This window comes from Balaenoptera borealis (genome assembly GCF_965194805.1).
Source record: "Balaenoptera borealis genome assembly, contig: HAP1_SCAFFOLD_514, whole genome shotgun sequence".
Classification (NCBI taxonomy): domain Eukaryota; kingdom Metazoa; phylum Chordata; class Mammalia; order Artiodactyla; family Balaenopteridae; genus Balaenoptera; species Balaenoptera borealis.
The window spans coordinates 459,275-486,353 of record NW_028123683.1 but is presented as its reverse complement, the minus strand read 5'-3'; the positions used below and the strand labels follow the sequence as shown (position 1 = coordinate 486,353).

The 27,079-nt window shown below is 42.7% G+C and overlaps 1 long non-coding RNA gene and 1 pseudogene across 3 annotated transcripts; one reads left to right on the top strand and one right to left on the bottom strand.

Annotated features, from left to right (window-relative positions):
- The first annotated feature begins 1,936 nt into the window (after window positions 1–1,936).
- On the top strand, window positions 1,937–26,763 carry LOC309621499. 2 transcript variants are annotated; one of them, XR_014240060.1, is made up of 6 exons: window positions 1,937–2,124; window positions 5,855–5,976; window positions 12,400–12,477; window positions 23,572–23,957; window positions 25,778–25,805; window positions 26,573–26,763. It is a non-coding gene; the product is annotated as an uncharacterized lncRNA (long non-coding RNA). The 2 variants fall into 2 exon arrangements; XR_014240061.1 differs by lacking the exons at window positions 1,937–2,124; window positions 5,855–5,976 and having other exon boundaries at window positions 12,239–12,477.
- Window positions 20,061–22,307, bottom strand: LOC309621498 (UBX domain-containing protein 4 pseudogene; annotated as a pseudogene). The gene has a single exon. The product of its transcript is annotated as a UBX domain-containing protein 4 pseudogene (transcript).
- Window positions 26,764–27,079: the final 316 nt, after the last annotated feature.

Below are 27,079 nucleotides of genomic sequence, written 5' to 3'. Positions count from 1 at the left end.
AGATGGTTCTAGCCCATCTTACCTGAGGACCCTAGCCCACCATCTTCTTGGTCTGCTGGCTTTCCGAATAAAGTCACTATGCCTTGCCCCAACCACTCGTCTCTCGATTTGTTGACCTGTTGTGCGGCAAGCAATATGAGCTTGGGCTCCGTAACGATCATTAGAGAATACTTATTGTTTTCTTATGCCACATCACTACTGTGGAGACTCTAATAACAGGCATTGTACTACTGCAAACCTTAAAACAGTCATACCCTTTGCCCAGAAAGTCTATTCTATAAATATCGTCAAGATATGCATAAACATATGCACACATATGTTTACAGGAATATTTAAAAGAAAAAAAAATTAGCGCACCTTAGGTGCCCCAAAATAGAAAACTGAGTACAGTCATAGGATGGAACGATATGTAACTATTAAAAATCATGATGTAGAAGAAGAGTTAATATCATGGTAAAATTTCCCAGAATCTGTTAAGTTGCAAAGGCAGAATACAAAACCATGCTTACAGGCTGATACCCTAATTGTGTATTTGTTTAAAGCACGTGTTTAAAAAAACAAAACAAAACTGTGTATGTGTTTACAAACATAAAAAAAAGTGTAAAAGGACTTAATCCAAATTCCGGTAGAGATTACTTCTATGCTAAAATCTTAGGAGTGATTTAAATTTTTCCTTCAGTATGTTTGATTATGTTTTTCAATCTTTCTACAATGTGTACCTCACTTTGAGAATTTTTTTAAAGGCTCGTGTTCTTTAAATACAATAAATAAAAGGAACGTGCTTCTTAAGAGGACTTCATATCCAATTCTCGTCAAAGACATGGGTATAACTGACAAGAGAAAGGTGAAGAGGAGAGGGTCATTTGATGGACGAGACCATTAGCACAACTACTAAAAGCTGTTGCCTTTCAGCCAAGTTTTCCATAAGCATTAACATTCCAGGGCTAACACAGCAGCTGTCGGTGAGCAAACTTAAATTCTGCCTCCTGGCTGTGACAGAGGTTTGGGCACATGTTACATTGACACCAGTGTCCCCAGGCACCTTCACTGCGGACTTAGTCGGTCCCATTTTCCTAAGTGGGAGGCTGAAGAATCAGCTGTGGGCAGATGCAAAGAACCTTACTTCCTTAAGGATGGAATTTACCAGCCTGATTCCTCCCTCCTGGCTCCAAGCGCCACCAAGATGCTGCTTCCGGAGCCCACGAGAGAAAAAGAAAGCCTCTTCGCTGATGAAGGAGAAAAACATTCCCCTTGGGGAACACACCCAAAACAGGGCTTTTCTTATATTATAGTAGCCTGACCTTCCCAAGAGGGCGGGCTATTTTCTCAGCTCCTCACAGAAACAACGGCTTATGGCTCTCTCTCGGGGCAACTGAGGTACAACACAGGGGGAGCCCTCAAATTATGAAAAATGTTGTTAAGAGGATGGATGGGAAAGGTGGTATCTTTGGAGCAACAGAATCATATTTTTTTCCGGTATATTCTGAAAAATAATTCTATTGATACCCACAGTTTTTAGTACCCAAAAATGGATTTAGCCCTATATATTACATAAGTACATGTATATGCAATGTAATAAAATGCCTATAAACGTACTGAAAAACTTCAAATGGAATTTGGCGACTTGAGACTTTTCAGAAATTTCCTTGTGGCCCAGTCACGTCAAGTGCCTGGGGTTCGAATTCCCTCACCACTTCCGGCTTCACACCCTCCCACCACACGCACAGTTAAGCTCTGGAATCGTGGAGCTGACGAGAAACGCCTGCCTCTCTCACAAACTCCAAACGTACACTCACCGGCCAGGGCCCCTCACAGTCTCCAGGCTGGTCCCAACCCTGGCGGAATCACTTCCAGCCTTTCCTTCCCCGGTGGCGCACTCCTCCCATGATGCCCTGGGGCGCACCCCTCCCATGATGCCCCGGGGCACACCCCTCCCATGATGCCCCGGGGCGCACCCCTCCCATGATGCCCCGGGGCCCACCGGAAGCAACTCCTCACCTCTCTGGGAAATTGAAACCGCCTTTCTTCTCGGTAGTTACCGGCTGTTTCCTTGGAAGTCCACGGCTGCTGATTTTTTCACGTGTTTTCAATACTGTGATCCACCCACCCTCCCCGAACTAGATGGTAAGCTGTTGGAGAGAACCAACTTCTAATCCCCAATGCCTGGAACGGTGTCTTTATAAGCCATTTGCTAAATGAAGAGCAGCTAAACGTTTTGTTTGACAGAGTGAAGCAAAGCTGAGTAGAAAAACAGCAGATAACAGAGCCAACGCTCAGCAGAGAATATGGAAGAATAGCGTTACCTTTATAATAACAGCTGGCATTTAAAACCCTAAATCCTTACCTTAGTTTGCAAGGCTCTAAGCATCTGGCCCCTAGCCGCTTCTGCCACTTCATTCCTTGCTACTGTATCCCTGGCTCCTTTCATCCCTGCCCTACTGGCCTTTATTCTGTTCCTGTGCAGGCAAGTTCCCCTCCCAGAGCCTTTGCATTTGTTTCCTCTGCCTGGAATACTGTGCCCCGTTGATATTCTCCTGGCTTGCTCTTCCTCTAAGTGCTCAAATATCATCTCTTTAGAGAAACTTATCCTGATTGATCCATTTCAAACCCACACAGCCACTGTTTCCTTATCCTAATTTTCCTTTCCTTCAGAGAATTTATCACTAATTGACATTTGATATCTGTTTGTTTGTTGTCTGTCCCCACATACACACACACTAGAATAGAGTTTCCATGAGGGCAGAGACTTTGCCTGTTCTGTTCCCTAGTGCTTAAAATCTTCCCAGCATGTAGTAAGCCCTCAATGAATGTTTGATGAATAAACAATTGAATACGTGCATGCTCCCTGTTACCGGCTCTGTGCATTACAGCTTCAAAATTAGCAATTCCATATGTGAATTTCATCACCATCCTGGTTTTGTGAGAGATCTCAAGCTGGTTCCATCTAGCCCCATCTTGGTCAAGTTTGAGGATTTTGCCATCATACCCCCAACCACCTTTTGGGTAGGGTGATAAATTTATCTGGGTTTGCCCAGGATTGTCCTGATTTTAAAACTGAAGTCTCAGGAATCTCTTCAATTCCAAGCAAATTAGGAAGGTTGGTCACCCTGCCTTTGAGGTATCTAGGCTCCATTTTCCTCGTCTTGTTTTATTGTTGTGAGTGTGTGGAATGAGGGGGTGGGGGGTGGGGGGTGGCGGTGACTTAAGAGTGTTCTGGGCCATCTGGAGAGGAAATTGGCTATATGTAGTGGGTAGAATGGGAGGGCTGGATGGCCAGTAGTGAGGCTGTGGTCAGCTGATGGGCCTTACCAAACAGCAACAAAAAAGAGATGAAAGAACAACATAGAAGATGCTGTCCTGGCTTCCAGAGCCCTCTGGCACAGGCAATGGTTGGTACATTCTCTAGAGAAAGTTCCTGGCTTCTAAGTCTCAGGCTCTGCTGTTGACATGGCCTCACCCACTCCATGTCACTTTCAAAAAGTAGCCTATCATGCATTTATTAACTCAGTTGTCACAAGAACCCCATGAGTTAGGTATTGTTATTATCCCCATTTTACAGATGAAGAAACTGAGGCTCAGAAAAGTAGAATAAGTTGCGCAAATTCAAATAGTTTAAATAGTGAAGTCAGGATTTGAACCTCAGTATTCTGACTCTCAAAGTCCACTCTTAGTCACTACATTATCATGCAGCTCTTAACAATGTAAATATGCATTTGGGCTATGCCTAGCCAAGGGCATAAAATCTTTTTTTTTTTTTTTAGGCTATGTTGTTTCATACCCCAACAGTTGAAATTAAAAGTAACTGATCACGCGTTTCTTAGTTCTAATGAGGCTTTAAGCACTGAAGAAACCAACAAAAAAAATACAACTACTAGACAAAAATGGGCAAATGACATGGACCCTAAGTCTCACAGGCATCAGTCAAGATTATGAGGCCAGTTAAGAAAGTCTCCAGTTTACTGGACAGACCTAACTGGTAGAATTTCTTCTCTGAACACAATGTTCCCAGGCCATGCACACACTCTCTCCATGATATTTTCAGAGAAGGATGCCTCGTTTGCGTGTAATTCTGAGAAGTATGTATAATTCTGAGAGCGTTAGTGTCTTAACAGGATCTTGCAAAGCCAGAAACAGCTGTCTTGTAGTGAAAACACAAACTGGACTTGGATTCAAACCAGACTTGTTCTAGCTCCCATTCTGCCACTTACTAGCTGTATGACTAGTCACTTAATCTTGCCAAGCCTCAGTTTTCCAACCTGTAAAACTGATAAATCTATGTCCTCACTGACTGAAGGAAAATCAGTTTAAATATTTCTCTGGATAATCGCCCATCAACTTTTTGCTTTGCAAAATTGTAGTGTAGAAATGCCAGCAGTATGGAAGTTTATGTATTGCACTTGAAAGAGTTCTGAACTAGCGCTCTTGGATCTGAGAGTAGAATGGGAAGGGGGTCTGTCTAATTAATTAGCATTAATTAGGTAACCTGTCCAGAACCTCAGTTTCTGATTCTGTAACATCAGGGTTAGATTAGGTAATATTCAAGGTTCCCCTCTAGTTCTGGATCTAATATTCTCACTCAATATTTTTAATTAGGCGATTCAATATAAATTTGTATCATTCACTAATATACCTGTCCTGTGACTTTTGCCCAGAAATTTCTGTTTCTGGCTGGGGAACTTCTTGCTGCTTTTGGAAATTTCATCTGTTACATAGCTCTTAGATAGTTGTAACGGGTAAGGGATGATCCTCCTATCAGCACAATTAACTGCCCTTTCTTCTCAAGTAGCCCTCTGCGGAATGAACTTGATTACACTTGTTTCCTGGGCCTATTTGGCCCTGCTGCTGCTTTCTCCATCCAAATCTGCATTTCCTCTGAATGCGCCTTATATAATGATTGGTGGAGAGATTTGCTCCCAGGGAAATCAGGAAAACGTTTTCCTCCTTAACACCTGCTCACTCCTTAATCCTTGCCTTCAAAGCTTCCACCCCCACCATCCTGCTGACATTAATGTCAGGATCACCTCTCTGACTGACCCAATGCCCTTTTCATGGTTCTCCTTTTCTCCATCTTCCCTGTAGAGCTTTTTACTATATCCTCTCTCTTGAAAATACCACCCTCTCGAAAATACCACCTCCCTTGACTTCTTCTGACACTAATAATGAAGTTCCCATCACTTTAGAGTTGACAAAATGATTTTGTAACAAGACTGGAGAAAACCCTCATTGACAGAACTCCTCTCAGGGTTGGGAGAGATGGAATGATGGTGTGGGGTGTGAGCTGGGGACTACAGGGCATAGTGGTGGGATAAAGCTGAAGCTCCCAAGGGGAATATATGAGTAAAAATAGGTGATCACCAAACTTGCTAAGGATAAAAGTGGTGTTCTTTACTTGAGGACTTTTATTTTGTTGAGTAACCAGATGAGTAGGCATGCAGGTCAATGGCAGAGCTAAAGGGCCCCATGTAACAGAGGAACAACTGAGTACCCGTAGGGGTCGGGCAGACACCTCAGGGGAAGAAAGCAAATCAACCACCTGCATCAGTGTGACGGAAAATGGACTTCGTGGAAGTCATTGCTGATGGAAACTGAATACTTTAGGGGATGTAATATAATCCTCTTCTAGTCTGCTCTACAAAATCTTCAGTAAAGCCTGCATTGCTCACTTATGTTTTTTGTGCTAGTGGATTATTTGCCAAGGTCTGTGTCAGGGTTGATACAGATTGAAGCATACTGTTTGGCACTGGCTGGAAAGAGACTGCCTGCGGAGACAGCCACATCTTGACAGTATCTCATTTGATCCCCACACTATCCCCATGACTTGGGCAGAAACAGAATTATGTTTCTGATTTTGCAGCGGAAGGAGAAAACATCACAGCTGCGAAGAGAGGTGATGGGACTTGCCATTTATGGCAGTAAATGACAGAAGTAAAATATGGATCCACGTGGCTCTTTTGACTCCAGCAAGATCTCACTCAGGTATTTGTTTACCTGAAGAATAACCTTTTCTTTTTCCCACTCTTTTTGTCTTCATTTCGGCCTCTCACCTCCTCAACATGCAGCCTTTCTCTGAGAACCCAGCTTCCTTAATAAGTTCAACTATCAACTGCATACAGGTGACACCCTCATACTCACAGACCTACATCTTCAGTCTTAATGTCTCCTGTATGTAAACTTTGAATCCTTATCTCTACCTACTTAGCTGGATATCACCATCATCTCAATCTCAATCTGTCCAAAATCGAAATTCCTATTTCCCCCCCTTCACTATTTCTCCTGGGCAGGTATCATGCCCCTAGATTTCTAGGCTGCAATGAGGGCTGGATGAAAGGTAGGATCCTCTGATTCCTTTTTCCTCCTCAAACTCAGCATCATCAAAGTCTTGTGGATCCTGCCTTCAGGGTATCCCTTGGGTTTTCTCTTTCCTTTTACATCTCATTTCTGTACTGCTTAATCAAGGCCCTCTTCATTTTACACCATGATTATTTTTATATTCAATGCAAATAGATATTACTTGCATGTTTAATATTATGTTGAGAGGATTGTAATATACTAATGTGGGATAGGGCCTCGAAAAATAAGTCTAGAGGACTTCCCAGTGGTCCAGTGGGTAAGACTCTGCGCTCCCAATGCAGGGGGCCCGGGTTCGATCCCTGGTCGGGGAGCTAGATCCCACGTGCCTGCCACAACTAAAGATCCCGCATGCCACAAAGAGGATCTCACATGCCGCAACTAAGACCTGGAGCAGCCTAAATAAATAAATAAATGTTAAAAATAATAATAATAAGTCTAGAGCTCAGAGAGGTCTTAAATGAGAGAAACATATTCCTTTCACCTCCTGGGGTTCTCTTTTTGCCAGGCCTAAACGGGACAGTGAGGCAGACAACTTCAAGCCCACACAATACTCTTCTTGAACCTACGGGATGGACCCGGAGATACCAGGGGACAATCACTGGGAAAGCCAGCCCTCTGGTGCTATGGAGAATTTTAACACACATCTGAATTTATAGGGTCATCCAGGGGTTAATTCTAACTGCCCACCTACTCCCATAAATCAGAGCCTGTATAATCATCTTGGCAAGTTGTACACCAAGATTTTCTAAATAGTTGCTAAGTGGTTCTAGGACCTCAGGTTCTCCCTCTCCATTATATCCTACCATCAGTTCTATACTAATCTTCAGATATATGTGTGTGTCTACACACACACACACACACACACACACACACACGTTCACTTTTCTGCTTAAAACCTTGAAAGGTTCCCCAATGATCTCAGAATAATGTCCTGACTCCTTCCATGGGCATTGGGAGCCCATCACAGACAAGCCCAGCCCACTTCTCCAGCCTCACCTCCGTGTTACCCCCAACCCTTCCATCCAGGCTTGCCCATTCCACCTTCCTGAAACACACCCTGGGAAGTCTTGTTTCTAACCACAATCCCTACGTTCCCTAAGCCTGGAACCTCCTCCCTGTACTCTTAAAATCTGCCTCCTTTAAGAGAGAGTAGAGGATAGAGGAAAAGGCGAGGCTTTGGAATCAGCAACCTGGGATTCCAATTCTGGCTCCATTGCCTACTAGCTGTGGGGCCTTTTGGTCAATCACTTAACTCCCTTAGGCCTCAGTTCCCCATATGGACAATGGGAATAATAAGAATATAAACAGTATAACCCCCTAAGGCTTGCAGAGAAAAATAAGCATAATAAAATATACAAAAGTGCTATGTAAACTGGAAAGAACTACAAAAAGCATTATTATTAGTTTTTATTATTATTATTATTATCTCCACAGTCACCATCCCCTTCAGATCTCTCCTCCAAAGCAGTATCATTATCATTAATAACAATTCGAGAATATTTTACATACACAACATACCTTATGGGTTTTAAATACCTTGTCCATACATCTAGTCCACTGTGCATCTCACTCATCTTGGCACTTAACCTTGGAAAAGTAATTTATCTTTTCGTGTCTATGTACTCTCTTCCCATGTCCATTATCACCTCCTTTGGAGCAATGTCCCTATTTCATATCTCCTTTCCCCATTGCCAGCACTCAAAAGTGATGGGCTTGCAAAAGTGAAAGGTTATAGGCATTGGCTCTAGAGCCAGAGAGGATTTGAATCCCATTTCTGCCACTTACTAGTTGTGTGGCCTTAGGCAGTTTATTTAAACTCTCACTGGCCCAAATTTCTTCAGCCATAAAATGGGAATGATGTTAGCACCTACCCCACAAAGTTATTATGATGCTTAAGTGAGCCAATATGGATAAAGCCTGGCACGTAGTGAGTTCTTAATAAATATAAACTATTACTATTAAGTGAGACTGAGTCTGATTCCATTCTTTTCTGCCTTATCACTTCAGCCCTCTTTCAACACAGATTCCCCATGAATCGTCCTTATTCATTTATACACAGGAACAAAATCTACTGAGCATCTGTTACATACAAAAGACTGTCCCTTGGATAAAAGCAGCTGTGTTTATGCCTGATCATTCTCTGTTGCTTTCTCCTGGGCCAAATGGTACTAAGAATGAGACGAGTTCTCTGTGGATTGCAGCCTTCAGCCTTCTCCTCTTGTTTTCTCAAGCAGGGAGTAAGATGGTGTTCCAACATCAGATCACCAGGTACAAAAAAGTTCTTCATATTTTTTTACTGAAAGGCTTCTCAGGCCCCTTAGCATGCTAGTATTTATGGTGCATCTCCAGCAACAGGGAATAGAGTTGGCCACATTTCCTGAACTCATTTAGCCACGGGAACTTTTATTTCACAGTTTCTCTCAGAATCAGCATTCTGTCAAATCTACTTTGGAAAATGCTACGTGGAAGTCCTATTCCTATCTGTTTCTCCTTTGTCCACAATTTCATTTTGACTAATGCAAACTGTCCTTGGAAATGCCTCACCTATATGAGACTACCCACTGGAAGACTAGAGAATCTTTTTTTCTTTTTAATTGAAGTATAGTTGATTTACAGTATTGTGTTAGTTTCAGGTGTACGGAAAAGTGACTCAGTTTTATTGTTTTCAGATTATATTCCATTATAGGTTATTACAAAATATTGAGTATAATTCAGTACACATTGATCATATACAACATAAACAAGTCAGGCTGTATTGCTGTAAATGGCTCTAACTTCTAAAATGTATGGTAATTCCTACATAGTCAAACATTACTTATGTTTCAGCCAAAAAACAACCCCGAGCAACCATAAGAGTTGTCACAAAGACCATGTATTTCCATTAGAACTTCTAGAACTTCCCATGGAACTTATGACTCCTTTTTTTTGTTTGTTTTTTCCTTTAGCTTGCTCATCTGTTTCCCATTCTATAGCAGATTAGAAAAAGGAAGATTGGGCTCACAGAGGCAAACACACTAACCACAGACAGAATACAGCTGAGTACCTTGCCGTGAAGGTGTAGATATAAAAACTAGAAAGGTGACACAAAAATTCATTGCAACCTAGGAACAATTAGTGCAGGGTAAAATCCGCGAAGAAACTATAATATCCCTGACGACTTTATTACATCACCTCCCAGGCCCCTGAGTGATCAAGGAAAAGTTGAAGTCTATTCAAGATACTAAATTAAATAAATCAAGATAATATATAATACATTTTAGAAAGTTTTCCATCTACAATGGATTTTTTAACAAAATAAATTAATGGCTAAGAATAGATGGGTTAGATGGACCTAGAGATTATCACACTAAGTGAAGTAAGCTAGACAAAGACAAATATACGATATCCCTTATATGTGGAATCTAAAAAAAAAAAATGATACAAATGAACTTATTTACAAAACAGAAGTAGACCTACACACATAGAAAACAAATTTATGGTTACCTAAGGGGAAAGGGAGGTGGGGGATAAATTAGGAGTTTGGGATTAACACATACACACTACTATATATAAAATAGAAAAGCAACAAGGACCTACTGTATAGCACAGGGAACTATACTCAGTATTTTGTAGTAAGCTATAAGGGATATGAATCTGAAAAAGAATATATAGATATATATGTGTGTGTGTGTGTGTGTGCGTGTGTGTGTGTGTATATATATATATATATATATATATATATATATATATATATATATATATACACATACATGAATCTCTTTGCTGTATACCTGAAACTAACACAACATTGTAAATCAAATATACTTCAATTAAAAAATAACGTTTTAAAAAAAAGAATGGATGTGTTAAATGGCCAATCTTATGTTTTCCGGAGATTTCTGAGGAGAGGCGCACACCACCTCATGTTTACGATGCTGGGTAAAGGAGACGTACTTAGTATCCATGCTATTGATCATCCATCGCTTGACAATTCACCCTGTGGCTCTGCCCTTCACTGACCTTCTTAGCACACTCTGCCCCAGTTCTGCTCAGCCTCTAGAACTCTCTAAGTCTCCAAGATCTGTGTCCAACGTCAAAATCCCTACGCAGCTGACTTGGCATTATACAGCCTCCGCTGGTCATTTATCCAAGTAACTTAACAAGAGTGAAAGATCAGGGCTACGATGCATTTACATCTAAGGAGTAAATGGTGATTCCCCAATACAGCCACGTTAGAGTGCTGGGCTTGCGCATTTGGGAGTATAAAGGGAGCTGGGGGGCCACACTTTCGAAACTGCTTTGACCACAGCATCGCAAGGTAAGTGCTCACAAGTGCCCGCTTTTTTGCTCCATGTAGCTGTGATTATACCTGATCAGGTTACCTGGAGAGGAGAGAAGGCAACACAGCAGCCTTTGCTGAGGGCCTACTAAGCATAAGGAACTGTGTTAAGGGCAATATGGGAGACAAGATGGCGAGGCCTTTCAAGAAGCTTCTACAAAGAGTAAAAAGACAAGAATATAAGCAATTATGACACCAAAAAAAAAAAAAAACTAACCTGCAGGATATAAAGCTGAATATAATACGTGCTTACCCCTCTAATTGTTTAGGTCAGTGTTATAATTGCAGTTAGCAAATAAACATGCTAATTTGTGATATCTCTTCTGTGATTGCCTTGAAGTATTATTTGAAATTTTTGTGGTTGGTTATGTAAATTTTTTTCTTATGTCAGGATTTCTGGGAGATGATTGCGGGAAGAAATTCTCCCATGCATTTGATCCACCTCAGAATGCATCCTCGTTTGCTTATTAATGACCAGTGTCCAGACTGCTCATTCATGGCATGCCTTGTGGACTTTGGGCTGGGTCATGTCTGACACTGCAGGAGCATCCCTCAGAGGGGTTCTGTAGCTCTAGGAGCTTGCGATGCTTCGATTTCTGGCCACCATCTTCACCAGAATACCTTCTGTCAGACATTCACAGGGTTAAGAGAAACCTTGGGGATTTTCTGGTCCATCTGTCTCATTTACAGAAGGAAACCAAAGCTCAAGGAAATTACAACAGCTACTTTACAGAGCTGGCATTAGAAAACCGAGGTTCTGCCTCCAAGTGTGATTTCGTTTGAACCAAGGATTCAGAATATGATACTTAATCATTTAATCCTTTCCTGAGAAAGTTGTGAGAATTTTAGGATATAGCTGGAGATTATTAGAGACTCATAAAAGGAAGAGACCAAGAGTACACGACCAAAGTAGGAAAGCAAGTGTTGAAATGTCTCTTCCTGCCTAAATGGTATTTCACGACATGTTCCCCAGGTTCCATAAAAGTACTGTGTGGTAAATGGGAAGTTTAAGTTAAATTTGATATTGAAAATTATTCAGACTCTTATGGTATACTGAGATCTTCATGTAGGTTATCAACTTCTGGACTGAGATTCCTTAGTCCCAAGTAAGTTATCAGCTACCCTACCTTCATCTTCTCCAAGAGAATATAGGATATTTAAGAGAGTGCCCTTCCTAGACCTCTTAAAGAAGTCTTGCCCATAATTCACAACTTTTCTCTCATTGCCAAAGAATTCAACTTCTGGTCTAAAAGCATCCAAGTTACAATCCGGATCATTCCCCTCCCTCCCTCCTTTCTTTTTTGACCCCTCACGGCCCCCTACCCTCAGCCGGAAGCATCATCTCTCTAAGTCCCCATAACACTTCATTTAGACGCTTACAGAATTTGTATTATTCTTCCTTGTTCAAAGATTTATTTGAGCATTTCTCTTAACTGTTCCTAAATTTTGCATTCCTTTAGGGTAGAGACTGTCTTTATCCTTTTTTATACCCCCTTAAGGAGCTGACATGGTACTTTGCACACACAGAAGATACTCAAAAAAATGTTAATCACTGCTGTAATTACCCAATTATTTAAAGAATGATGACTTAACCGAAGGGAAAAATGGAAAATGTATTTCCATCCCACACCATCCACTGTGTACTATTTAAATGTAGCTAAACTTAGAAAAGTACAATTTCTAGATTTATTTAAACTCTTCATAGTTCATTTGTTCTTTGTTTTGTTTAGTTTTGATTTCTGGAATCACTCTCTCAGAAGCCACTTCATTCCTGAAGGACACTAACCATTGCTTTGGAAACCAAGAAGGTAAGAGTCACTTTCATCTTGATTGGGAATACAATAATTGAAATTAGCAAACAGTGTTCTACACATTCTCATTCTTGCCACACTCAGAGGAATCTGAAACTGATGAAATTAAAATCCATTACTTAAGTATTACTAAAGGCAGATTACAAAATATGCAGCTAAGGAAGCAGGGCTTCCCAAATTTGCTCATCACACTAACAGGAATAAAACACACTGCAGAACTTTGACACACAAGCTCCAGGTCAATATACTTAGGTTGGCCCCAAACATGATGCTCGTAGGCTCAAGATTCAGTCTTCACACAAGTCTAACTTTGCTGTGTTTTGAGCAGAGGCCGCACCCGTGAATCCCCTCAGCTGTGTCTTTACTCACAAATGATGCTGAGAGAATAAGGAGAAATGGATTCAAACCTATGTCCACTGTAGTAATAAAAAAAACTTACTCCCCCACCTCAAGATTTGTGTTTATTGGAAGTAATTCTAGATGAATTAGGACCAAGGAAACCAAAGTATAATTAAGTCATGACCACACCGTTGCTGACAAGATGCAGTAGCTGAGAAGTTCCCAGGAGAGGGCTGAAAGTTGAGAGCAGTGTCATAGCGCACTGACAGCAGTAAGAGGGGTTGGGGAGCACTCAGAAGGTGGTGCTGGAGGTCAGGGAGACTGGGATGGCCATCCCCATTGGAAGACCCCTAAAGACAGGAACAGAGGGGATGGTTGGAGGGACACAGCTGTGTAGGGCTGGAAGCAGGTCAAGCTCTCAAAACCAAGAAGCAGATAATTAGGGGACTTTCTGTGGGTAGAGTTTCCAGGGACACCATGAGTCATGCCAAGAGAGTTGGATGAGACCTAACAAGGGAAAGTTTTATCAGCCAAGAATACATGGTTTTAGCCCTGGGTCCCAGAGTACAGTTGTATAAATATGGGGACAAGATCTGACTTAGCAACCGGACGCACACTGCGTGCGTTGAGGGGCTTTGCTTGATAGTGAGTGGTGAGCCATCGGTGTGAGGAGGCTGCCAGAGGGCATGACACCTAGGTCAGGAGAGGTGAGGGCACATGCTGATGGAGGACAACATGTGGTCTGGATGTCACACTTAAGAGATTAACAGGAGTGAACTCACTGTGATGGTAAAGGAGATGCAGAAGCACATCACGGAAGAAACAGATGAAGACAGCACTGGGGCTACTTAGCCTGGAAAAGAAAAAGCTAAGGAGGGACTTCCCTGGAGGTCCAGTGGTTAAGACTTCGCCTTCCAGGCTCAATCCCTGGTCTGGGAGCTAAGATCCTACATGCCTTGCAGCCAAAAAACCAAAACATAAAACAGAAGCAATACTGTAACAAATTCAATAAAGACTTGAAAAATGGTCCACATTAAAAAAAAAAAAAAAAAAAAAAAAAAAAAGCTAAGGAGAATCCAGAGCAGCCACCAAATGGGTGAAGAGTTGTCTTGTGGGGAGAAGGTTTGAACTCTTTCTGTTGTTACCAAGAGCCGAAAGGAGGATCAAACATCTTGAAGTCACAGAGAGCCAGATTTCAGATTAAAGCAAGAAGTATCTTTGGCCTGCAGAAACTACCCCAAATGATTTTCCAAAATTTTCAAAAGGGAAAAAAGTCATCTTGAAGGCATTTGAGTAGGCTGGACAACACATTTGCAAGAATATCGCTGAGACAACTCATGCATCATCTAGGCAGTAAAAGTAGGAGATACTGGATTCTGAGTCATGGTTAGAGCTGTGGGTGGAAGAAGAAAAATCTTCCCCTCAACACACGCAGTGACTTGAATCCCAGACGGAAAGTCTTGTTTTTCTAAGAGACCTAAAGGTATAGTTTGACCATGAGTCATTGTAGTCTTTCCCCAACTTCAGACTTCATTCTTATACTACTATCACAAATTTTGCAATACCCATTTAAGACCAGTACTGCTAATTCACTTAATATTTTGATTTACCTTGATTCCTTTTTCTTCTTAGATGTGTTTTTCAAAGTTACCCTATATGCTTGCTATGAAAGTCTGGACAGTCTATCTCAGCATCAGCTGAGACATTTAGATATTCAGAATCTCAAACTCTACTACAGCTCTGCTGAATCAGAATATCTATTTCAACAAGATTCCCAGTTGGATTCCTATGCCCACCAAAGTTTGAGAAACACTGCTTTATATCACTACTATAAACAGATATTTCACTGTCTCTAAGTCGTTAGCACATATTATTCTATTTTATTCTAACTTTCTTCACATTTTCACAAAATATTATCTCTAAACTTGGGATGCATCTTATAATCAATGAAAGGAGTACTGTAATTAGCAGGGTGTTTTCCTTTATTAGTGGGACACAAAATAGGTTATCTTACAATCGATGGCATCTTACATTTTGCTAAAATAAGGTAATAGACTTTAATATAACTATTAAAATTAAGAAATAGTTGCCTAAAATCATTTTGTATTGGACCATTGGGACTATGCCATGGTTTTGGAAAGAGTGGCTTTATAAAAGCAAAATAATGCTCCCAAACATCACTGTGTTTGAGGCCCTTGAGAACAATTCAGTTTCCTCAGTCCCAACCACAGAGATTCTGTTGCAGATGATTTTGATGTGGATCAACTTTCGACACTTCGGGTAGCAGGCTGAATACTAAGTCAAGCTAAATGACATCAGATCATACACTTGCAGCCTGATGAGATTCCCTCACACTATAGTGCAACCATTCTCAAACTGTGGCCCATGGATCCTTGGAGATTCCTAAGAACTTTTCAAGAGGTACATGAGGTCAAAACAATTTTCATAATACCCAGATGCCATGTGCTTTCTTCACTGTGTTGACTTAATGATGCAAAAGCAAGGATGGATAGACGATCTGACACTTTATTACAAATCAACACATGGCACCAAGCTGTACTAATAGTCATAGTATTCTTCACAGCCATACACTGATAGTGAAAAAGAATTTTTTTTAATTTAAAAAGCCAGCTTCAGGACTTCCCTGGTGGCACAGTGGCTAAGAATCCGCCTGCCAATGCAGGGGACACGGGTTCGAGCCCTGGTCTGGGAAGATCCCACATGCTGCGGAGCAACTAAGCCCGTGAGCCACAACCACTGAGCCCGTGTGCCACAACTACCGAAGTCCGCATGCCTAGAGCCCATGCTCCGCAACAAGAGAAGCCACTGCAATTAGAAGCCCGCACACCGCAACGAAGAGTAGCACTCGCCGCAACTAGACAAAGCCTGCACGCGCAACAAAGACCCAACGCAGCCAAAAATAAATATAAATAAATAAATATTTTTTTAAAAAGCCAGCTTCATTGAAAAATGACCTAAAATTTGCAGCAGTGGAAAGTATTAATTTGACTACATCTCAAATTTATCCACATCTTTATAATATTCTACATGATCAAACAGGAAGTCCATGAAAAGCACTCCTTTTGCACACTGGACTTTGACATTTGTCTCAAGGAAAAACACATGTGCAGTTGTCTGAGTTGCAAGATGAACCAGCCACTTGATTCATGAAGCACCATTTTTACTTGAAAGAATGACTAGCGGACAAACTATTGTTTCTCAGACTTGTATATCTGGCACACAGTTTCTCAAAAAGCAGTCAAGTGTGTTTATCCTTTCAAGGAAAACTACTGACAGTATTTTTTACTAATGATATAGTTGAGTTTTCAAGCAAAACTTAAAATTTTGTAAGACTTGTATCTACTATCATTAGCTTGACAACGTCCTAATATTTGAATTTTCTAATGAGATCAGTACTGATATTAATGATTGTGATTTTTTATACTGTATAATGAAACGTGCCAATATTTGGAAGTTCTGTATAATTCAGTGAACAATATTTTCCAAATGATCAATGTATGATGTTTACACATGGGTAAAATTTCATTCAAAGTTCAACACAGACCAACAGATCATAATGTTTGTTGATATGGTTTCAGATTCTACATTGCAACTAGCCTTTAAGGAACTACCACAGAAACTACCACGTGTCAAGTTTTGGTATAGTATCTAAAAAGAATTTCCACAATTATGTGAAAGGGCAATTAAAATACTCTTTCCTTTTCCAAATTATATATCTGTGAAAGATTTTCTATATCTACTTTAACCAAAAAACAAAAAACCATACAGCAACAGACAGAATACAGAAGCAGGCATGAAAATCCATCCATCTTCTACTCAGCAGACATTAAAGTGAGTTGCAAAAATGAAAAACAATGGTACTCTTGCCACTAATTTTTTTGTTTTGGAAAATATAGTCATTTTCATAAAAATATGTCATTAATGTTAACATGCAATGAATTTGATAGGAACTTTAAATGAATTAGATTTTCTCAATTTTGACTTCTAATACCATAAATATTGGTAGATATGACCTGCATAAACCAAACTCACTGGGTTCTCAATGGTTTTTAAGAGTGTGAAGGGGTTCTGAGAAAACAAAGCTTGAGAACTGCTGCTGTCGTAAAACTCACTTAAGCCACAAAAGTAGGGACTATCTTCACAGATGAGGAAACAATATGGATGAATTCTTCCTCTCCACCAGGCAGTAACTGAGAAAATTTAAACTGCATGAAACCTGCAAGCCAGAGGTCCTCTTTGTGGTGCTATATTGAGTTCCAATCTCTTAACTATGAAAACTTAACCACGAGCACACAGATGGTTCAGCAGAGCCGCTGGCCAAAGTAAAATCGAAATGCATCTTATCCGGAATAAGATCCAGAGGGAAGCAGTTGCTCCTCTTTCTGTAGGACTAGATCCCCCCAGAATCTCAAGGAGGGATATTGAAACAACAGTCAGTTACCAATGAAGAGTAATTTCATAAAGTGTAAGATTGAGGGCGGGGGAAGTTCCAAGGGACAACCATAAAATGTTCAATTTTCCCACTTCTAATAGGAAACATAAAAGGCTTTATTCAAAACATATGACCTATTTCTTAAGAGAGATATGGGGATACATGTGTGTAATTGAACTCCATTTTATGGTCACTTACAGAAGAATGTATGGAAAGGAAAAAGCAGAGAAAGAAAGGGAGAAGGGGAAGAGTTGTGGGGAAAAGAAGTAGAGGGTCAGGAGGATACGGGAAGAGGTCCAGAGGGAACAGGAAAAGCAAATGCAGATGAGGAAAAGGAACCAGAAAAGTCACACAACCTGCAGGGGCCTTAGAAATGAGCTAGGCTTGCTTCTTCATTTTAAGTGAAATTAGTGGCCCAAAGAAGTTAAGTGGTTTGACCAAGTTCAGTGCCGGGACTTTAAGCCAAATTTTTCTAGCTTCTAAGCAAGGAAAACACATACAGAGAAGGTCTATGAAAGGGGATGGTTTGGAAAGAAGTGACGGGAGGGATGAGCGGGAGGGTGGACAGAGAGAGAGAGGCAGAAAGATACATAAACACACCATACACGTACATGCACACACACACACAGGCTAAGCAGTGAGTTCTAAAGCAGGTATTTAATTAAACACTGTTTGTCACACCCCGACACTGCTACACATAACTAAAGTTTGGAGACCCCTGCCTTAAGCCCAGTACTTCTCAACTCTACTATGCCTAGAAATCACCTGGAGATCTTGTTAAAGTGCAGATTCTGGTTTTGTAATGCGGGGTGGTTCTGAGATTCTGAATGTCTAACAACTCCTCGGTGATGCTGATGCAACGTGTTCAAGGACCACTCTTGGAGTCAGAAGGCCCTACACCAGCAGTTCTCAGAGTGTGGTCCCTGGACCACAATGATGAATTCACCATCAGCTGATGAATTCACCACAAGCATTGCCTAAGAACTTGCTAGAAATGCATATTCTCAGGCCCCATCCCATACCTACTGAATCAGAAGCTCTGGGGGTGAGGCCCAGAAATCTGTGTTTTAACAAGCTCTCCAGGTAATTCTGGTGCATATTAAAGTTTGGAACCATTGCACTAGGCCATAATGTCTCCTATCACCTTGTTGCCTGTAATTGGCTAAACAAGTGTGGCAGTACTTTATGTTCAAGTCATTACTTTTCACTGGGCTATCTGAACTTTCTACTAGGAATTATCAACATTCCAGTAATTCTTTTCAGACACCCTTAAGATTTGGGAATGACACCGAGATCATGAGGCTCAAATGTGATGTGTAATTAAGGAAGTATTTTCTGAGGCCTCCTTTATTAGGCTCAGCTTGTCTTCCTCTAATTGGTTTAGACTTCCACACCTGGAGCTGGACTAAGAGATGTCCCCTCAAACTTTTTTCTTGGAGTAAAATATCTCCTTTAGCTCACCCCCACTTGCCCACTCTAGGCCCCTATACCAGGTCCTGGATTCCTCAGAACGTAGGTTAATCCCAGGAACTTTTGAATCTGGCCCCCTGTCTGAATGGAAATAACAGGATGGAGCTCCCCAAAGCTCCAGATTCAGCAGCCCTGGTCTTCCCAGCCCCTGCAGTCATGAGCTCTGATGCAGAGATGGCCATTTTTGGAGAAGCAGCTCCCTACCTGTGGAAATCAGAGAAGGAGAGAATCGAGGCTCCAAATCTCCCATTTGATTCTAAGAAAGCTTGCTTTGCAGTGGATGATAAGGAATTTTATGTGAAAGGTATGATCCAGAGCAAGGAAAATGACAAAGTCACAGTCGAGACCCTCGACAACCGGGTAAGTGTTGATCTCAGATGTCCTTGCTAACATGGGCATCCCCCTTTGCCTTTGGAGTAGAATAGTAGAAATTGCATGCTGGCCCATAGGAATCTGAAGATAGAACAAGACTCACATTGATCTACTCTGAGTGAAGTCGCAGGTAAAAACTGCCATGGCACATACCTTTCCTCTGGCTCTTTCCTTCGAGGACTTGGGCTTTGAGAGTTTTTGTGATGTTTGCTTTGGAGAAAGGGGAAGGTGGTGGTGGAAGAGTTTGGACTGTTTAAGGGAGAGATTGATACAGATTGCTGCTGGATGGGCGAATATACCAAATAGAACTCTCTAGGCTGCAGAGTGACTTACAGAGGGAGCTCCAGAGGCAATGCCTAATTTAATGCAGAGAATTACAGAGCACCATTCAATTCAATCCTTACTGGACACGCACCATGTCTAGGTCACAGTGTCTATCACTCTGCAAATATGAGCAAATCTCAGTCCCGCTTCCCCAAAGTTTATCATCTAGTGTAGGAATCAAGAGTACACGGCGGGTATGGGGACTTCCCTGGTGGCACAGAGGTTAAGAATCCGCCTGCCGATGCAGGGGACACGGGGTCAATCCCCGGTCCCAGAAGATCCCACATGCCGCGGAGCAACTAAGCCCGTGCGCCACAACTACTGAGCCTGCACTCTAGAGCCCGCGAGCCACAACTACTCAGCCCGTGAGCCACAACTACTGAAGCCCGTGTGCCTAGAGCCTGTGCTCTGCAACAAGAGAAGCCATGACAATGAGAAGACCGTGCACCGCAACGAAGAGTAGCCCCCACTCGCCACAACTAGAGAAAAGCCCGTGTGCAGTAAGGAAGACCCAACGCAGCCAAAAATAAATAAATAAAATAATTTTTTTAAAAAAGAGTACATGGTAGGTATGAATCGCAGTTCACAAATTCAAGCATACAAGACAGATGATGATGATGACGATGATGATGATGATGATTGTTATTATTAAACTTAACCTCTGGTGTCAGCCTCTTTTCACAGGGCCGGAAATAAATTTTCTGGAGTTACTATTGGGGTCCCCTCCCCAGAGCCATGCCACATTTTCAGTAATACCACATGGGGTGTCACTGCCCCCCCGAAGGATTGCTAAGAAACAAGCCCCAGTTTCTTTTTTTTTTGGAAAAGATTTTTTTATCCAGTGTTTAAGTAAGATTAAAAACTACAAGATTTTGCTTGCAGCTGATGAGCAAGAAGAGAAAAGTTAAACCCAAATTATCATCTGATTGGCTAGTTAAAACGCTCTGACTCAAGATCAAATTATTCAGTGACACACCAGTTACTTTGTGTGGGCTGAGGAGTTCTGGAGCAAAACAGCCCTAAACAAAACATATCATCTGAGAGCACAGGGCTAATGGGCATATGAAATACTAAACAAGAAAGCTGATAAAGGGAGGCTGTCGCAGACCTTTTGCTATTTTAGGCTTCTAGCAGTTGCTTACCATATACAAGGACCTAGCAGCCAGTTATTTTATCTCTTGACTTATCTGAGGTTAAACAACTTTAACCCACTAAGCAGGAATAAAGAGACACTTTGTAGATGAGTTGGAAAACATAAAGCAGTCCCACTTCTCCAGTAGAGTTTTAGTTGACTTAAATCATAAGAGAAACAATGATTACTGCACATATTGTCCTTGTCACACTGCATCTGTTGAGTAGAATTTCCATTCCAAGTGTTGTTTTCATCTTCACCATCGTCTTGAGTCCTCAATCTATATATCTTGCCCTCCTTTTTAAAGTCTTCCCCCCGTTTCTCCAGCACTCTTTTTCTGACTGGTTCCCTTTTTTCTGAGTTGCTAGAGGATGCAAGGTTTGAGGATTCCAATGATGCTGCTCTCACCGAGGTCTGTGCAGGAGGAGGATTACTAAATAAGAAGTTGCTAATCAATCTCCAGATGGCAAGGAATGGGTAAAGTACTGTCCCCAAGAATGTCCAAAAGTCGCCACTGGAAGAATGTACCATGGATGTAGTTGGTCTTCCTGCTGGCAACAGTACCACTGAAGCACTTGTGGCAAGTTCCAAATCCAGTAATTTCTTTTTATAATCTTCTTTGGTAAATTCCCTCCTGGGAAACATTGTCGCTAATGAAAAATTACCGTAAGTGTTGCCAACAGTCTGTGCAGCAAACTGCCTTGCTGCTTCTAGAGGAGCATCAGAAGGGAACTGATTTGTGAAGGAAGAACCATCAGGAAGACGGAATTGAATTCTCGCAACACTGCTTCCTTCTGTTGTGGAAGAGTCTCTCTTGACTTCCATTTCTGCCTGTTTGGCCAGCAGGGCAGCAGCTTTAGCAGCTTCTACTTCTTCCTTTGTCTTTGCAAAACGAGCAGCTCTCTCTGCACGGTCCAGTGCAATCTTCTGTTTTATACGCTCTCGAGCTGCCCTATCTTCTGCCTTTTCTCTGTTCCTTTCCTCTAACACTCTTTTTGTTAATTCTTCTTCTTGCTTTCTTTTATAATCCAACATTTCTTTTCCAGTTTTCCTCCTCTCAATTTCCTCCTTAATCTCTCTCTGTTCTTCCTCTTTCCTTTTCTCTTCTCTCTTTTCTTCAAGTTTTTTGGTTAGTCTTTCCACTCTGACGGTGAGCTCCTCTGTAGGTCTCTGATTTGAACATCCACCAGGCTCTGGAGACACAGTGGCCTGGCCTGAAATTTCTCCTCCTGTTGCAGAATCTGACTTTGTATCAGAAGTGGGTGGTGTCTCACAGAGCTCTACATTTCTGGACTGACAGTTTTCAGAAGTGTTGTTCTGATCAAATGAGGTGGATGGAGTAGAGACTGAACTTTCTCACTGGCCACTATTTGCCACTGATATTTCACCTTTTAACGAGTGCATCTGCCGGACTTTGTGGATTCTGGTAACAAGTTCATCTGCAGGAACACTTCCTGCTATTACTTCCAAGGGAATTCCACTGTCTCCAATAAAGAAACTGGATGGAACACACACTACAGGATAGATCTGTGAAAACTGTAGGCAGGCTTGACTTTTGGTATCGATTTTCACAGCAACAAAACTGTTGGAAGATGCTTCTGTCACTTTCTCATCTTCCCAACTTGCAGCCATCTGTGTAGCCTGTTCATCATCACCTGCCACGAACACCACGACGACCGCGCCGCTCCTCTTGGCCGACGCGATGGCGGCCGGAATGGCGCCCTGGAACCACAGCATCGCTGCCCTCGGGCACCGGCGCTCGCTCGGCGTGTTGCCGCCTCGGTCCCGGAGCCGGCCCCGCCCTCTCCGTCTTTGGGCCCCCGCGGCCCGCCTCCGGCTCCGCACCGGCGCGCAGGCCCGTCAGCGGCTCCCAGGACGCGTGCAAGCGCGCAGGCCGAGGCGCGCCCCGCGACGCATGACGCCACGCGTCGCCGTTGGCAGCGCGCCCCCGTCCTTTGTCTCGTTGGCAAGTCGGTGCGTGCGGGAGCCCGGGAGACCGCAGGCCCTGCAGTCCCGGAAGTGGAAGGAGCGCCCCAGTTTCTGAACCTTCAGGACACACAGATTTTTCCATCTTCCTTATGCTATTTTGGATGTCCCTCTCTCTCTAGTTTAGGGCGGTGGGGCAGAAGGGCTTCCTTTCCTCAAGAGATTTGGTCTATATCAACAAATCTCCTCCCTTTTATCTTTTCGGTAAAACCCTCAAAGCTCTTCTGAGGATTCGGGCTTTTGGAAAACAAACGCTAGAAAGGCTTACAGGCTCTCTTGCTTTTATGCCCTATTTTCTACCTTTCCTGAGTAATGGAGTGCCAGTTGTATGCTTAAAGGGGAGGGAAAACAGAGAGGGGAAAATTAGGTAATAGTCTCAAAATACTGTTCAGGCATGGACCATGCTTCAAGTCCAAATGTTTTAACTATTAGGGCAGCGGTGCAAGGAATTCTGGAAGCCTTGAAAAGACAGGGGAGAGAAGAAACAGGTCATGGAAGAGGTGGCACTTCAGAAGAGCTTTGAAGGTTGCTAGATGTAATTTCAATGTAGATATATTCCAGACAAAGGGACCCACATGAGCAGAGGTATTGAGGTGGAGATTTACAGAATACACTGGAAGAGTTTTTTCCAATCTTCCAAGCTTGATCTCTTTGCAGCACTCATAGCAAATGGGGTAAACAGAGGCAAGCTGCTGTGGCCTTGGCCATCCTGAGTTCCACCTGGCCGCCCTGAGGCTGAAGGGCTCTATAACTTTGCACACCTGTAACCCTCTTCTGGCACACAGAATGGCATGCTGACTTGGGGGCATCAGACCAGAATTCGTTATACAGTTTGACCAGTCTTAGATTTATCAAGAACAGTTATTTACGGATCATCTCTGGGCACAGAAATGATCCATAACGTTAACCACGGTAATGGGGTAATCTCACCACAATATCTCACCATTTTCACCCCACTGGTAGGTCACCACATCGGCTCTCCCACTCATCATGTGATTTTCCTCTCAATATCCAGACACTCACTCCGAACAGTGACCAAGTCTTCCCCATGAACCCTCCCAAATTTGACAAGATCGAGGACATGGCCATGATGACCCACCTACACGAGCCAGGAGTGTTGTACAACCTCAAAGAGCATTACGCAGCCTGGATGATCTACGTGAGTACCCTTCAACCTCTCTTTATTCCATTTCCTTCTCTTAGTAAAGTCAAGATCCATAGGTTGAATTTTCTGATTTTCTCAGACCTACTCAGGCCTCTTCTGTGTCACCGTCAACACCTACCAGTGGCTGCCGGTGTACAACCCTGAGGTGGTGACGGCCTACAGAGGGAAAAAGCACCAGGAGGCCCCGCCGCACATCTTCTCCATCTCTGACAACGCCTATCAGTTCATGTTGACTGGTGAGTAATTTCTTTAATCCATATTTTAAAAAATAGTTTTAGTGAAGTATTCAAGTCCTTTAACTGCACTGGTTCTTAGTTAATTACTCGAGCCCTTCACAGGCTTTGGTCATCCAAACGGTGCAATGACCAAAGTGACCTCAGTAGATTCAGAGGATGTCAGGATGGAAAGCCAGGGGCGCAGTATCTTCCATTACCAGTCACGGTTCTTAAGCCAGAGCTTGGGACTGAAGCCACACTAAGTACATGCTTCTCTGGGGGTGGATGTGAAGCACAAGGAGATGCGCTGCCCCCAACTCCAAAGAAACCCCCAACAGGAGCACACTTGGAAGAGAGACTATATTAGTAGCCACTTAGGAATGCAAAGTTGGAGAAATGGGCACAGCAACTTCCCTTCACCTGTTTTCTCAGGCTCCCTCTTTCTCCTTAAATTTCCAGAATAGCAGATGAAATAGCAGAGATGTGGTAATACTGTCACCCTTGTCATGCCTAACATCACTTCAGTCTGTTCCACTTTCACCTGATTTGACTTGGTGCAGAGAGAAGAAGTAGAAGCAAGCATCTGAGATCTGAAGATGCTTAAGTCATCCAGGACAATGTTGCCCAAACTTCAGCCATTCCAATGTCACATTCGCAATCCTGGCCATTTCTGCATATTTAAAATCTTTCCTTATAGTGACTGAAGTTCCGTCCATTTCAAAAAGGAAGAATAGGGAATTCCCTGGCGGTCCAATGGTTAAGACTCTGTGCTTCCACTGCAGGGGACACGGATTCGATACCTGGTCAGGGAACTAAGATCCCACATGCCACGTGGCGTGGCCAAAAATAAAAACAAAATAGGAACCGAACAAATCTGCCCTTTGATCTGGAGGAAAACTATTTTTTAAAAAAAGGAAGAATAATATCACTATTAGTATTAGTTTCTTAGGACTGCCGTAACCAAGTACTACACACTGGGTGGCCTAAGCAACAGAAATGCATTGTGTCACAGCTCTGGAGCCTGGAAGTCTGAGATCAAGGTGTCAGCAGGGTTGGTTCCCTCTGAGGGCCGAGAGGGAGAATGTGGTCCAGGCCACTCTCCCAGCTTCCGGTGGTTTGCTGGCCATCCTTGCCATCCCTTGGCTTATAGAATCATCACCTTGATCTGCACTTTCATCTTCACATTGTGTTCTCATCTGTCTCCAAATTTCTCTTTTTATAAGGACACCAGTCATATTGGATTAGGGGCCCACCTCCTCCAGTATGACCTCATCTTCACTAATTACATCTGCAATGACCCTATTTCCAAATAAGGTCACATTTTGAGGTACTGGGGGTTAGTTAGGGCCTCAACATATTAGTTTGTTGGGGGGAACACAATTCAACCTATAACACTCTTGTAAATGGAAAACCACGGTCACTGTCCACAAGTAGAAAGTAAAGGTGAAAGAAAAAGGCAATGACAACAAATCAGTGTCCATAAATTCTAATTAGAAGCTGTGGCTTCTTGCAAGTTCTAAGTCTGAGACTTGCTTTCTTTGTTGAAAAGGGAGATAAGAAAGCGCTATTGAGGAGGTAAAGATCTGTGAACACGAATAACTTCCACACTGTGGGACTCACCGTTCACTTCCCATGCTGCCCACGTTACACATCCAGCATTTGGGAAATCTGCACAAATTGCCTCCAAGAAGATTCGACATGCCCAAATCATCACACCACTAGTTAATGGCAAAGCCAGAACTAGAACTCACGGGCTCTGTCTACCCCCAATGTTACCTGATTTGTATATCCTGCCTGTATGTTGTTTATTTATTCTGTCCTGCTTCCTTCTGCATTTCTAGATCGAGACAACCAGTCCGTCCTCATCGCGTCAGTAACCTGTGTTGTTGCCATGATGACTTGGAAGGGGCTGTCCATTCCTTCTGCTCTCCTTTAGCTCACTTACTTTTTTAAAAAAATTTATTTTATTGAAGTATACTTGATTTACAATGTTGTATTAATGTCTGCTGTACAGCAAAGTGATTCAGTTATACATATATATTCCTTTTCATATTCCTTTCCATTTTGTTTTATCACAAGGTATTGAATATAGTTCCCTGTGCAATGCAGTAGGACCTTGTTGGTTATGCATTCTATATCTAATAGTTTGCATCTACTCATCCCAAACTCTCAATCCATTTGTCCTCCATTCCCCCTTTCCTTGGTCCCCTTGGCAATTACAAGTCTGTTCTCTATGTCTGTGTATCTCACTTTATTTTATTTTATTTTACTTTATTATATTTTATTTATTTTTGGGTGCATCGGGTCTTAGTTGCAGCACTCGGGATCTTTTGTTGGGGCACGTGGGCTCTTCGCTGTGGTGTACAGGCTTCTCTCTAGTTGTGGCGGGCGGGTTTTCTCTTCTCTAGTTGTGGCACGCAGGCTCCAGAGCACGTGGGCTCTGTAGTTTGTGGCACGTGGGCTCAGATTGAGGCGCGCAAGCTCAGTAGTTATGGCGTGCGGGCTCGGTTGCCCCGTGGCATGTGGGATCTTAGTTCCCTGACCAGGGATTGAACCCGCGTCCCTTGCATTGCAAGGCGGGTTCTTTACCACTGGACCACCAGGGAAGTCCCTCTCACTTACTTTTAAATCAACAGCGGAGAATCCGGGGCTGGGAAGACAGTGAACACCAAGCGTGTGATCCAGCACTTTGCAGCAATTGCGGTCACTGGAGAGAAGAGGAAGGCGCAGCGGCCGGGCAAGATGCAGGTGAGCAGCTTCCTGCACCTGGAAGGCTTGCTGGAATGAGTATAACTGAAACCCCAGGTGAGCCCCAAGTGTCTGCAGGGCTTTGTGCACAGCACGAGGTCCTGCCCCAGGGGGTGTTTACGGGGCAAGGCAGGAAATGGCTCCACCTTGTGGACTCGGGCTCTAGCACCAGCTCCATCAGCAACAGCCGAGTGACCTTGAACAACTCCACATCCTCCTTTGGCGAAGGAATGGTTTAGGCCAGTGGTTCTCAAACTGGAGTGCACGTCAGAATCACCAGGAGGGTTCGTTAACAACGGATTGCTGGTCCCCAGGCCCAGAATTTCTGACTGAAATTCCTGTCTCACATTCAAAATCCTGGCATGTTGCATTTCTGTCATGTTCCCATTGTTCAT